General features: G+C 40.9%; 1 protein-coding gene across 2 annotated transcripts in view; it reads right to left on the bottom strand.

The window, feature by feature from the left end:
* The window catches only part of RDX (radixin), a 74,627-nt gene extending 63,041 nt beyond the window's left edge, over positions 1–11,586 (bottom strand). The window contains exon 1 of one of the 2 annotated variants that reach the window (XM_081154758.1): positions 11,358–11,586. The gene's annotated coding sequence lies outside the window, so the exon portion shown is untranslated. The remainder of the gene's footprint in view (positions 1–11,357) is intronic. The other variant, XM_081154757.1, reaches the window with a different exon arrangement.
* Between the last annotated feature and the right edge of the window lie 455 nt (positions 11,587–12,041).

Genomic DNA, 12,041 nt, shown 5'->3' with positions numbered 1-12,041 from the left:
TACTACTTTATAACTTGTTTTGAATCCTTGTATCCCTATAATGTTTATTTTATGTCACTATATTATCACTGTACTATTTTTAGTTTATTATAGCTTATTTCTTTACAGAGTTTGTAATTTTGGACAGAGAGCCCATGTCCCTTACCAATGTGAGAGTCATACAAGCCCTGAGTTGTAGATGTATCCCTACAAAGGTATTTCAGGTTTGCTCCTTTCAGAGTACAAGGAATTTTAATTGTCCAAGACCAATTTTTACATTTTCTTGATTTAGCACTCCATTATCACATCAGACCCCACAGCCACACCCGAGACGTTAGCAGAGGCTCAAGAGTCAAGTCCTGATCACGTGCAATCTCTCATCAGTAAGGAACACAGGATATAAGTGAGCAGTAATTAGGTGCCAGGGCACAAATGAAGTCAAAGCACTCAAACTATAGAAAAAGCATGTATCAAACACAGGGCCAGCCAGGCAGGTAAATAAATGCCAACCATGTGGGTCTGCAGAATTTCTGAAGCTATGTATTACTCAAATACTAGAACTGAATAAAGGTGGGGTTGTTTTCTTTTCCTTTAAGACATAATTTATCCAAGTTTTCAATATTAGTTACTTGAGGTTATACTCTATTGAAAAGGACATTTGAAGCAAAATAATGCATAATTTAAGTTTTAGGTTTAAAAAGAGAGCTCTGCTGACATAAAAGTATACATGATAGATCAATACACATAAAAACAGGTTTTTACACAAGCTAGTTATGTTTTTTAAACCTCCAACAAACCTAACTGATCTAAATGAACTGTGGGAAGTGCAGGGCCTAACCAAAGTCTTTGCAAATAGATACGATTAACTTCTAAAAGAAGCTTCTGAAAATGTGTATTTTCAGACCAGTGTTCTCTCTTAAAATTCAAATTAGTCTTCCCCCTGTTTTATTTCAGTTAATTATAAGTTATATGAAAACGGCTCTACCTCCTTATTTAACAGGTAAACATCAAGTGACTACTCAACAGTGCCTTGTATTTATAGAATACTTCATAGTTGTATGTTCTTATACATCATTTAATTTTCTACAACAAAAATTAGGAGACAAACAAGACAGGTCACATTATGGATACTTATAGAAACATCTGCATAAAAGTGACTTGTCCTAAATCGCATGGGTAATAAATGACCAAATATTCTTTTGAAACCTAGAGTTCAGAGTTCTACCATATACAGAATATAACGAATGTGTAAATGGTATAGTTACAAAAATTCTAGTTATAATGCTATTTATAAGAGTATATGTAATGGAAGCATAGATCAAACTGGCGAATGTCAGAGGGATGGGGGAGGCCGCGTGGGTAGAGGGGGAGAGAGTAACCAAAGAATTTATATGCATATATGCACAACCCAAGGACATGGACAATGGTGGGGAGAGGGGCTGGGATGGGGTGGAGTGGGTCATGGAGAGAAAAAGGGGTATCTGTAATACTTAAAAAAAAAAAAGTATATATAAGACTGAGAAGTTAAGTGAATACTGAAAGGTTAGTTGAGAGGTTAGAAATATCTGCAGGGTCTGCTAGACCACAATACAGCCAATCAAAATGTTATAGGAAAATATTAAATGACACTGCAAGTTATTCACAAACTACTGAGTAAAAAGGCAGTTTTTAAAACCATATATATACTAGCATCATATTTATTTTTAAAAAAGTATAGAGAATAGAATGATATTCCAAAATGAGTCTATGGAATCACAATTAATCTATAGACTTCTAAAATAAAAATGCAGAGCTGTAATAAGAAAAACAAGTTCCTTAAAATGAAAGAACAAAATTTAAGTAAACTAAAGTTGGACCTCTAACTTCACCATAACGTTTAATAAAATCTAAGTAGGTTAATATTTTTTCAAAGAGACTTAAAAATTTTTCCAGTTTTGGAGGAAAAATACGACTCAGGAAGGTATGTTTTAAAATATAACATCAAGCCTGGCCGGACGTCACTCAGCGGTTGAGCATCAAACTAGGATCCAGGAGATCGGGGTTCGATTCCCGGTCAGGGAACATGCCCAAGTTGTGGGCTAGGCAGCCGATCAATGACTCATCATTGATGTTTCTATCTCTCTCTCCCCCCCTCCTTTCCTCTCTCTGAAATCAATAAAGATATATTAAAAAATAATAAAATAAAACATCAAAAGTAGAATAGAAAAATATACAACAGCCGTAACAAAAAGTTATTATAGAAAGTAAAAAATAATTAAATATATAAGGATATCACTTGGACCCCCACTCAGTAAAAATGGTTAAATGAGAAACTCTTTACTAACAAACCTTATTGGCGGGGGGGGGGGGGGGAGTATAACTGTGATTAAAACTAAAAATCAACATGACTTTACCTGAAACCCCAATAAAAATAAATTTTAAAAAAATAATAAATGACTTTAAAGTATTATTGATTATATACTCATTAAACTAGCAAAATAATTATTAATTATGCATGATAGTACTGATGAGTCTGTGTTGGTAAATAAGTAGATAAATATTGCTGGTAGCACCATAAGTTGGCAATACATAACGAAAGCTACAAAGTGTTTCTGAACATGAAATTCTGCCTCTGGAATATGCCCCAAAAGAAGATAAGCTGTACCAAAATATTCTCAGCAGCACTCCTTATAACAGCCAATGATTAAAACCACAATTAATGTTGAAATATGCAACATAATGAACTAGTTTTCTGTGGGGTATAATATGACGAACTGTCAACATTTACATATGGATAAGCAAAAAGGCAGAATATGTACCACCCATTATAACTAGGTAAAAACACAGGTATCCTTACAGATGGTATGTGGATATACAGAACTGAGCACTTAATTCTAATCAGGGTCTTATTCTTGTTAAGTTCCTATTTTAAAAATCAGACGAGCATTTATTTCACTAAATTGCTTATTTATCAGTTTACTAGCTTATATAATATGATATAGGTAAGAATTTTGCCTTCAACTTTTTAGGATGAGGCTGTGTCTATATGTAAGTAAAACCTACATTTTTAGCCAATTAGCTAATTACTGAAAAATACTTATATCACAAAGTTATTTAACCTCAATTTAACATTTCTAATCCTTGATTGTATGTTTTTTCTTGAAACTGGAATCTGTTAGTAGCAGAACAGACATGTCACATGAAAAGACATGGTACCCAGAAACATGTCATAGGGGTCCACCTCCAATGGACTCATCTTCAATACTTTGTCAGTGTCTTCCTTTTCCTTTCTAAAAAATGGTAATATATAATCGCCTAAACCACTGTATATCGTAATAAAAATCAACTCTTCTTCTCTCTGCCCTCATAATACCTAATCATTGAGGAAAAATTCAGTCGCTCCTTCCCACTCGTCATAAATTTCTTAAAGGCGTCTTACACTACAGCTCTCTTCATACCAACTCCCCACGAGCAATGAAGCACAATCACGGCCGCAAAATAACCAAGTAAGGGTGTTGTCAGCACACGTCCTCCATTTCCAGGAAACTTCATGCATGAGTATGTGCTCACACATTAAAGGTGTCACATTTTATAAACAAAACATTCACATAAAACATTCTCCTCTTTGTCCTTTAAGGGGGACCCTAAAACAGCCTCCTCTCTGCTTCACACAAGAGAAAAACAGCCTCATGCTCAACACCTTGAGCTCCAGCAAGTCAGCAGCAAAACAGACCCTTCCCACCTGTCAGGTGGTAAAACAGGTGTTAAGTCTAGTCCATACCGGACCTAGATTAAAGCTTCAATAATTTATAACAGGCTACCTAATTTTACTCTTAAGATACTCTTTTCCCCGAGCCTAGCTGTAAATTTTTTTCTGTCTTTTATAACACAAAAACAATCTCCGAACACAGTTTTGGTCTCTCCACAGACTAAAATATGACAAAAGAATTCCTCTGCCAATAAACTAAATTAATAAGGTAACTCTGGCAGTCAAATCAACACAATAACAGCATGGACAAAAAAGTTAATAATCCTCCCCTCCCCCCATGGGCACCTCTGGTGAAGCCTATGAAGCTCTTCCTAGAAAAGTATTTTTTAAATGCAAGAAACAGGCCCTGGCCAGGTAGCCCAGTTCATTAGAGCACTGTCCGGATACACCAATGTGGCGGGTTGGATCCCTGGTCAGGGCGCAAACAAGAATCAACCAATGAACACATAAATACCTCAAACAACAAATCAGTGCTTCTCTCTCTCCCTTCCTCTCTCTCTTAAAATATCAACCAATAAATGAAAATTTAAAAGTGCACAAACTAAAATAACACCAAAAAGTAATTATATTGAAATACAATTATCAAAATGGAAAAAGCACAAATTTATGTACTTCTTTATTAATCTTTAAACAATATCTACTAGTGAGCCTAAACTTCTAAGTAATGATAAGTATAAATGTCATTTTAAGATATCTGCAAGAGTAATGGATTATGAAGTATCTGCAATTTCTACTGGACATAGTACCTGCTACTGCTAATGCTACTGTTGTCCACATTTGTAATCAAAGAAAACATGTAAAGATGTAACCTGTTTCCCTACCCAAGTTCACAGACCCACAGGCTTAAAACCTTTAATATACACAAAACTGTGTTTATTAGAGGTGTAGCTCGGTGTTAATGCTGTATTTAATAGCAATAATAATGCATTTTACCTATATAATGCCATGTGATTGACCAAGTGAAACAAAAAGGACAAGAATTTTAAGCTCCATTTTGCAAACAAATAGGCCAGAAGCAAGGACAAGGGTAGTGAACGGAGGGCGTAGTAGTAGAATGCTCACTCTTCAGCCACTTTACCTACATCATCTAATTTTCATAATAACAGCCCTTGCTCCCCCTGCCCAAGATAGGTGTCACAATCCCTCATTCGTCTGATACGGAAAGTCAGGTTCAGATAAGTGACTTACCCAAAGTAATAAAGCTAGTTAACAAGTCAGAGGTCCATCAAAATCCTAGCTCTGGGCTCTTGACTGTCCTATTCTGTTTTTTCTGACATCTTTCTAGACTAGTTCACCCCAAGCAATTAGCAGAACTTTTCAAGAAGTTTAAGCTCATTCTTCTGTTGTTTTCAGGCCAAAGTACTTCTAAAGATGTTGGAATTAATACTGGTATAATCACCACTGTAAATGAATTTCCTGTAGGGGTAATAACGCAGTTCTAAAGATATTAAGTACTTTCTTATGTAGGAAATGAATTTTGTTCAAGGATATCTTCAAGGAAATGAAATAGTCAACGTTTTTTAGCAAAACACACGTTAGTGAAAATGCAATGTCTAGAACTTAAATATAAAGGAGAACTGCAATACTTAAAAAAGATTTACACTGAATTTACACTGTCTTCTAAGAGAATTCTATAAATTTAAAAGAAACACCATATCTGTAATATTCCCACCGTGGGTAGAAAAACAAATAACACATTATCATTTGCAATGATTAATTTTAAACACGAAAAGGTAAGAAAGCTAAATCCAGTCCAATTTCTTCACATTTATGGAAACATAAAAAATTCATATAATAAATGTTTAAAATAGAAGAACAAAGATAGGTTCAAATCTGTTGCACTGAAATATTAACTCCAGTTTATACACACAAAAGCACTCAACACACTTTATGATGTACAATATGACAAAACTCTAGTCCACTAGAATGTGACCTCAGTATCTTACAACTCAAATGTGAAGAGTATTTGGCATGATTATAAATATCTGAATGTATGAAAGATATCTTAAAGCAGGGGTTGGCAAACTTTTTCTGTAAAGGACCAGAGAAGTAAACTTTCTAAGTTTTGTGGATCTTATGGTCTCTGTTGAAACTCCTCTGTTATAGTGTGAAAGCAGACAAATAATATGTAAACAAAAGAGCTATGATGTACACATATAAAACTTTTTACTTACAGAAACAGGCAGTAGGCTGGATTTGGCTCATGGGCCATAGTTTGTTAACCCCTGCCTGAAAGTATTTTAGCAGGAAATCAATGCTTTTCATTACATAATTTAAATAAATTTGGTACCAAAGATATGAATTCACATATTCTTGCTAGCTTACATATGAAAGATATATCTTGGATCTGATTTTGAAAGGGCATAAGAAAGAACCCAAGCCATTTGGTATGACTAAGGAAAATAATCTAATGGGAATAGAGTTACAAGAAGGGCAATTCCATTACCATCACCAATGACTGGTTAGGTATCGAGGTGCCCCAATCCTGGCCAACGAGGCTAAGATATCTGCTAGGGGGCTTCTGAAAGAGAGACAGTTCTTCTCATTCCTTTGGATACTGTGTGTCTGGATGGAATGCTAATCCTGCTGCAGCCATACTGGAAGCAAGGGAAAGCAGTTTTAACTATGAATCTAAAGGGAAGACCACAGGACAGAGAACTGATAAGAGAATGAGTCCCTGATGTCATTATTGTTATTCTTGAGCCTCTGGATTTTATTATGTAAAATAATAAATTCCCTCATTATTGAAGCATGTTTGAGAATTTTCTGTTATAACAGCCAAAGTATCTTAAATGATATAGGGACTTGAAACTGAAGATTGCTCACTTCACAATTTCATCTGCAGTCAGTCTTATAAATTACAACTTTTCACAAATAAAAGAAACATTTAAGGTCCTGAAAGCCCAGAGTCTACATACAACTCAGAAAAAAATATGTATCAATTATTGAATTTCGTAACTTTATAGTTTCTGTAGTTGTGGAGAAAATAAAACAATGCAGTACCTCCTTCCTTGCTATTGTATCTAAAACATTCTTTTAATCTTTTAATAGGATTTTTTTCCTCTAAATGAGGGGTTGCAAACTTTTTCTGTAAAAGGCTACATAGTATTTACTTTAGGTTTTACAAAAAAATACGAACTGCTATTATAGCTCAAAAGCAGCTAATATGTAAATGAATGGGCATTTCTATGTCCCATTAAAACTTTATTTACAGCCCTGGCCAGTGTGGCTCAGTTTGTTAAAGTGTGGTCCCATACACCGAAAGGTCACAGGTTCCATTCCCAGTCAGGGCACATACCTAGGTAGCAGTTTGGTCCCCAGTTGGGGCCCGTACCAGAGGGAACCTATTGATGTTTCTCTCTCTCTCTTTCTCCTTCCCTCTCCTTCTAAAATCAATAAAAATATATTCTCGGGTAAGGATTAAAATTAAAAAAAGAAAACTTTATTTATGAAAGCAGGCTGGATGTGGCCTTGCAAACCAGGTCTGGTCTTTAAATGGTTAACAGTAAAGAGAATCTCTTTCTCAAACAAGCTTTACTAGAGCTTAAACACAGTTTATTTAAAATGTGTATAAATTATGGAGAAAAGTAACAAGCTGCTCTTGAGCATTCTATTCATACTCATTAGATCACCTGACATAGGTCTAGTTACTTTATTTATTTGTAACATACTGTTAAAATGTAACAGATGTTACAATGGGGGGGGGATCAAACTTATTCATATGCAAATTTATAACATCTACCTGTCAAATAAAACTAAGTATTTTAAATTAGTGAATTTGAAAAGATTTATATACATATATACTGATTATTCGAAGAAGAAAAAAAACACCCTATATATCTCCTAACCTGAATGAACAGCTCTCTTCCAGGAGGCTGAAATTAGAGTTAAAAATAGAAGAAATGAAGTGAATCATATGGACCATATTTTCTTTTCAAACAGTTCCCTGGTACAAAGATACACATTTTACCACCCAAAACCATAAACCTTTTCAAAGGACACCATTTTTCACTGGCATTTATATACCACACTCTAAGAAGAAAACAAAAGGTAAATTTCACCTTTAATCATTAGTCAAGAAAATTTGCACATATACATAAGCACACTTAAGAATTATTATAGGACAGCGACTTTCAACCTTTATCATTTCATGGCACAAATAGACTAATTACTAAAATTCTGTGGCACACCAGAAAGTATATTTTTTGCCAATCTGACCAAAAAATTGGTATAATTTTGATTCATTTACACTGGACAGCTATTGTTGAGTTGGCTGTTGTCATTTTTTTTATTTGACAAGCCAAGGGAAAAGAGGTCAGTGCCCCTGACTAAATAGTCAGGTATTGCATGTTTTAAAAATTCTTGCGGCACACAGGTTGAAAATTGCTGTTGTAGGAAGCTCCATTGTTATTCCATTCAAATGATGAAAATATGAGAAACATTAATGTTTAACAGTAATAAACACCCTTTCAATGTCTGTTACAAAATAACCTTATTTTTATAGACTTTAAAGTAAAAAATAAGATACATGCAGTATATGTTTATCCTTTCATAAGTACTGGCATTTTCTATATCCAAGGACTTGCTGATAGCAATTACCTATGAGAAAACAGTACTGGGAAAGAGGTTGGGGACTCTGGACTTTTACTTTTCCCTTTACATCTTTCTGGGTCTTTAAACTTTCTCCTAAAATGTATTACTTTTTTAGTTTAAAAATGGTTTAAGATATATGTTCAATATAAATTAATATTAAGAAATATACCAGGAACTAAAATGAATAGGAAAGACAGTTCTCTGAAAGAAGCTAGAAACTGGGGAACTCCCCAGGGTCAGACTGGCCATTTCTACCACCGTTAAGAGGTGAGCGAGCGTATCCGGCTGGCTGCAGGAGCTAGGGAAGTTCCCCAAACAGGCTCAGGCCCTCAGTAACAGCATGGGGCTTAAAATAAACCTGTAAGGATAGAGTCTGGGGGGCTATTCAATCCAGTTCCACTGATCCAGTACCCCAAGAGTAGTATCAATGTAGGTAAGAAGTGCCCCCTAGCTCCTGGTCTGCAGGAGGTCGAAGCCATCCAAGAAGAGTGACTTCCTAGATTCACAGCAGTACCATAAAGTTCTGTTTTATACCTATCAGGTATGCTCTACCAGTACCGCTCAGGCTTCACAGCTTTAATAGAACTTTTTTTGTTTTAGGCTTTGGTTTTTGGGAAATATTAGTTAAAATTTCCCATTTTTAAATGGCCTAAGTTAAAATGCAATTAAGTTAAAAATGAACGAGCCCGCCCAGTGTGGCTCACTGGTTGAGCATCAACCTATTCAACAGGAGGTCGCTGGTTCAATTCCCACTCAGGGCATATGCCCGGGTTGTGGGCTCGATCCCCAGTGAAGGGCATGCAGGAGGCAACCGATCCCATGTTTCTCTCTCATTGATGTTTCTCTCTCTCTCTCTCTATCAATAAAAACAAATTTTTTTATGAAATGAAGACAAGGCTCCCACCATCATCCGACATTTCAGACTCTATTCTCAATCTATTATCGTAGACTAAAGATTGAGAACTGAAATTAAGATTAAATATAGACACATGCCCAGTATGGGGCGTGTGGGAGGCAGCCGATCAATGACTCTCTCATCACTGCTGTTTCAACTCTCTCCCCCCCCCCTTTCTCTTTGAGATCAATAAAGGTATATATATATATATATATATACACACACACACACACATATACATATACATATATATATGTAAAAGATTAAATATAGAGACTTTCAACAGCCTGCAAAAGATAAAAAGGAGCAATAAAATCCCAGTCTGCTCTTGGGCATAGTGAAGCAATAAACAAGACACCACCCTTGTATCCCCTCCCTGAGACTACGGAGAAGTTAGTGAGAGAAAACAGTAAAGCCTGTAATTCCTTACATCACAGGAAAAAGAATAATGGCAATTTCCAATTAAGTAATAACAGTGTATAAAACAAAGGACACATGCAACATACTTTCCCCACACTGAAATTTACATTTACTCTACCAGTATTTCTGAGCCTCTCCTACCTGCTCTCCCATGTGTGGAGATAGATGAGAAAATAAAACAATGTATAATCCAAGAGAGCAAGAATATTTCTAAATGCTATAAATTTTTGTCTCACTTAAATAAAACTGTAAAGCATTCCAATGTATATTCATTCCTTACTAATAACGTATTAACTGTTTATTAAATTCCATCCTATATGAAAGTGATTAAACAAAGAAACAAAAGTCCGTGCAATCCTTTTTACAGCATACTGTTCACTTCAAAATGCATGTTCTAAATTCTGTCATATTTGAGGGTAAATTATTATTATTAGTCTCTCTGGAAGAAAATGCACACCGGTGAAAGCAATGAAATTCTGAAAATTAAAAAAACAAACAAAACAAGTCTGAGTATTAATCTTCTCAAATCGAATAATGCTGCTCTGGCAAGTGGATTAAGCCATTATTTATCCAGCAAAATGAACGGGGCAATTGTTCATTCGGAACTCCGTCAGAAATATCACAGGGGATTGAGTGAGTGTTCTAAAAAAATGCTCCGCAAAACAATAGACCGTCACGTCCCCGTCCAAGGACCCGGGGATCAAACCCAGCCTCGCCATCGCAGGCTTTCAGATTTGCATCCTGCCCCTCCAGGGGCCACAGCACCCATGAAAATGTCCTTTTGAAAAACCTCCACTGTATTCCCAAATACATCTTTGGTGAAGTTGGCTTTACATCCCGACCTCCTCAATAACCACTCCTAAAGGGGGGGGGGGGGGACACACACCAAATACGGGGCACGGTTAAAGCAGGGCATCGGGCATCCGTACAGGAAGTGGGGTGCTCTTTTCAACTGAAGTAACGTAGGGCCCCCTTCCACAGGCAGCCCGGGAATTAAGTTCAGAGCCCTTTAAAGATGGGGGGGCTGCAGCGGGCTCGGCCTGCCGGGCGGGGTCCGGGGCGCGGAGCCGGGCCGCCGGGCCTGGCAAAGTTCTGAGGCTCCCGGCCGCCCGCGGCCGCCGCAGCAGCAGGTAGCGCGGGGCGGCCGGGAGCGCGGCCCTCGGCGCGCGGGCGCGGGCGGCCGGGTGCGGCTCGGCGCCCCAAGCGCCCCGAGCCCCGTGATGCAACCTGCCCTCTGCCACGAGGGCGGCACGCACGCTCTCTAGTAATGCAACGCCCTTACTTTCAAACTGGAGGCCGGGGAAGAAGTTCTCCTCAATTCCGCCCCTGCGCTACTCCCACCGCCGCTCAGCATCTGCATTTCCAAACTGCCCTGAAGGGAGGCGCCAGGCCGGGCCCGGGCCGCGCCCAGGCGGCGGGGCCCCGGCCGCGCCCGGAGCTCAGGGGGGCCGGCGCCCAAGGCGGACCCCGCGCCCGCCGGGAGGAGAGCCGCGCGGCCGCACGTTCCGGCCGCAGCCCGGCCACGGCTCCGGGCGGGCCTCGCGGCTCCCGCGGGCCCCGGGGCGGCCCGGCCGGCGGGGCGGCGGCCCCCAGGCCCACGGGCGCGAACAGCGGCGCGCGAGGCCCTAGCGCCGCGGCGGCGGGGCAGCGCGGGCCCCGCAACTTCTCGCGCCCTGGGCGTCTCGGGGAGCGGGGAGCGGGGTGGGGGAAGAGGCGACTTACCCCCACAGCGAGCGGTCCTCCCGCCCCGAGCGGGGCCGGGCGCTGAGCGGCGGGGCCGGCCGTCGGCTGCGGCGGGCAGGGAGAGGCGGTGGCCGGAGCGCCGGGCCGCGGGAGAGGAGAGGCGCCGCCACCACCGCAGACAGCTCCGCAATATGGCCGCCCAACGCCTCCTCGGGGGGAAAGGCGGGGCTGCCCCGCGCCCCCCGCCTCCCCCTGCCGGCCGGCCTCGCGCCGCGGCCAGAGCGCCAACGCCGCCGCCGCGCGGGCCGCCCCGCCCCTCGGGCTCCCAGCCGCCCCCCGCGCGGGGCGCCGGCGGGCTCGCCGTCCGGGGCCGCGCCGCAGGCCCAGGGGCGCCGAGGGCAGTGGGGCGAGCGCGGCGGCACCGAGCCTCCTGCCAGGGACCGGGCCGGAGTGAGGCCGGCGGCGCGGAGCCGCCCAACCCCGAGCCCGGCGCGCGCCCGCCGCCGCCGCCTCCCCCTCGAGGGGAAACTTGAAACTCCCGCTGGGGCCGGAAAACTCCCCGCGGGCGCCTCGGTCGCCCCCAGGAGGAGCTCTTCCCACGGGGAGCCCCGAGCCGGGTCGAGCGCGCCACTCGGCTCTTCGGCTTTGAAAATCCTGCATCAGAGGGAAAAACGGGCCTCTCCGAGGACGTTGTATTTGCAACAAAGAACGTGTAAATTAAGA

This window comes from Miniopterus schreibersii (genome assembly GCF_964146895.1).
Source record: "Miniopterus schreibersii genome assembly, chromosome: 12".
Taxonomy (NCBI): Eukaryota; Metazoa; Chordata; class Mammalia; order Chiroptera; family Miniopteridae; genus Miniopterus; species Miniopterus schreibersii.
Note: the sequence above shows the minus strand (reverse complement) of the source record. Positions and strands in the feature narration are given on the sequence as shown.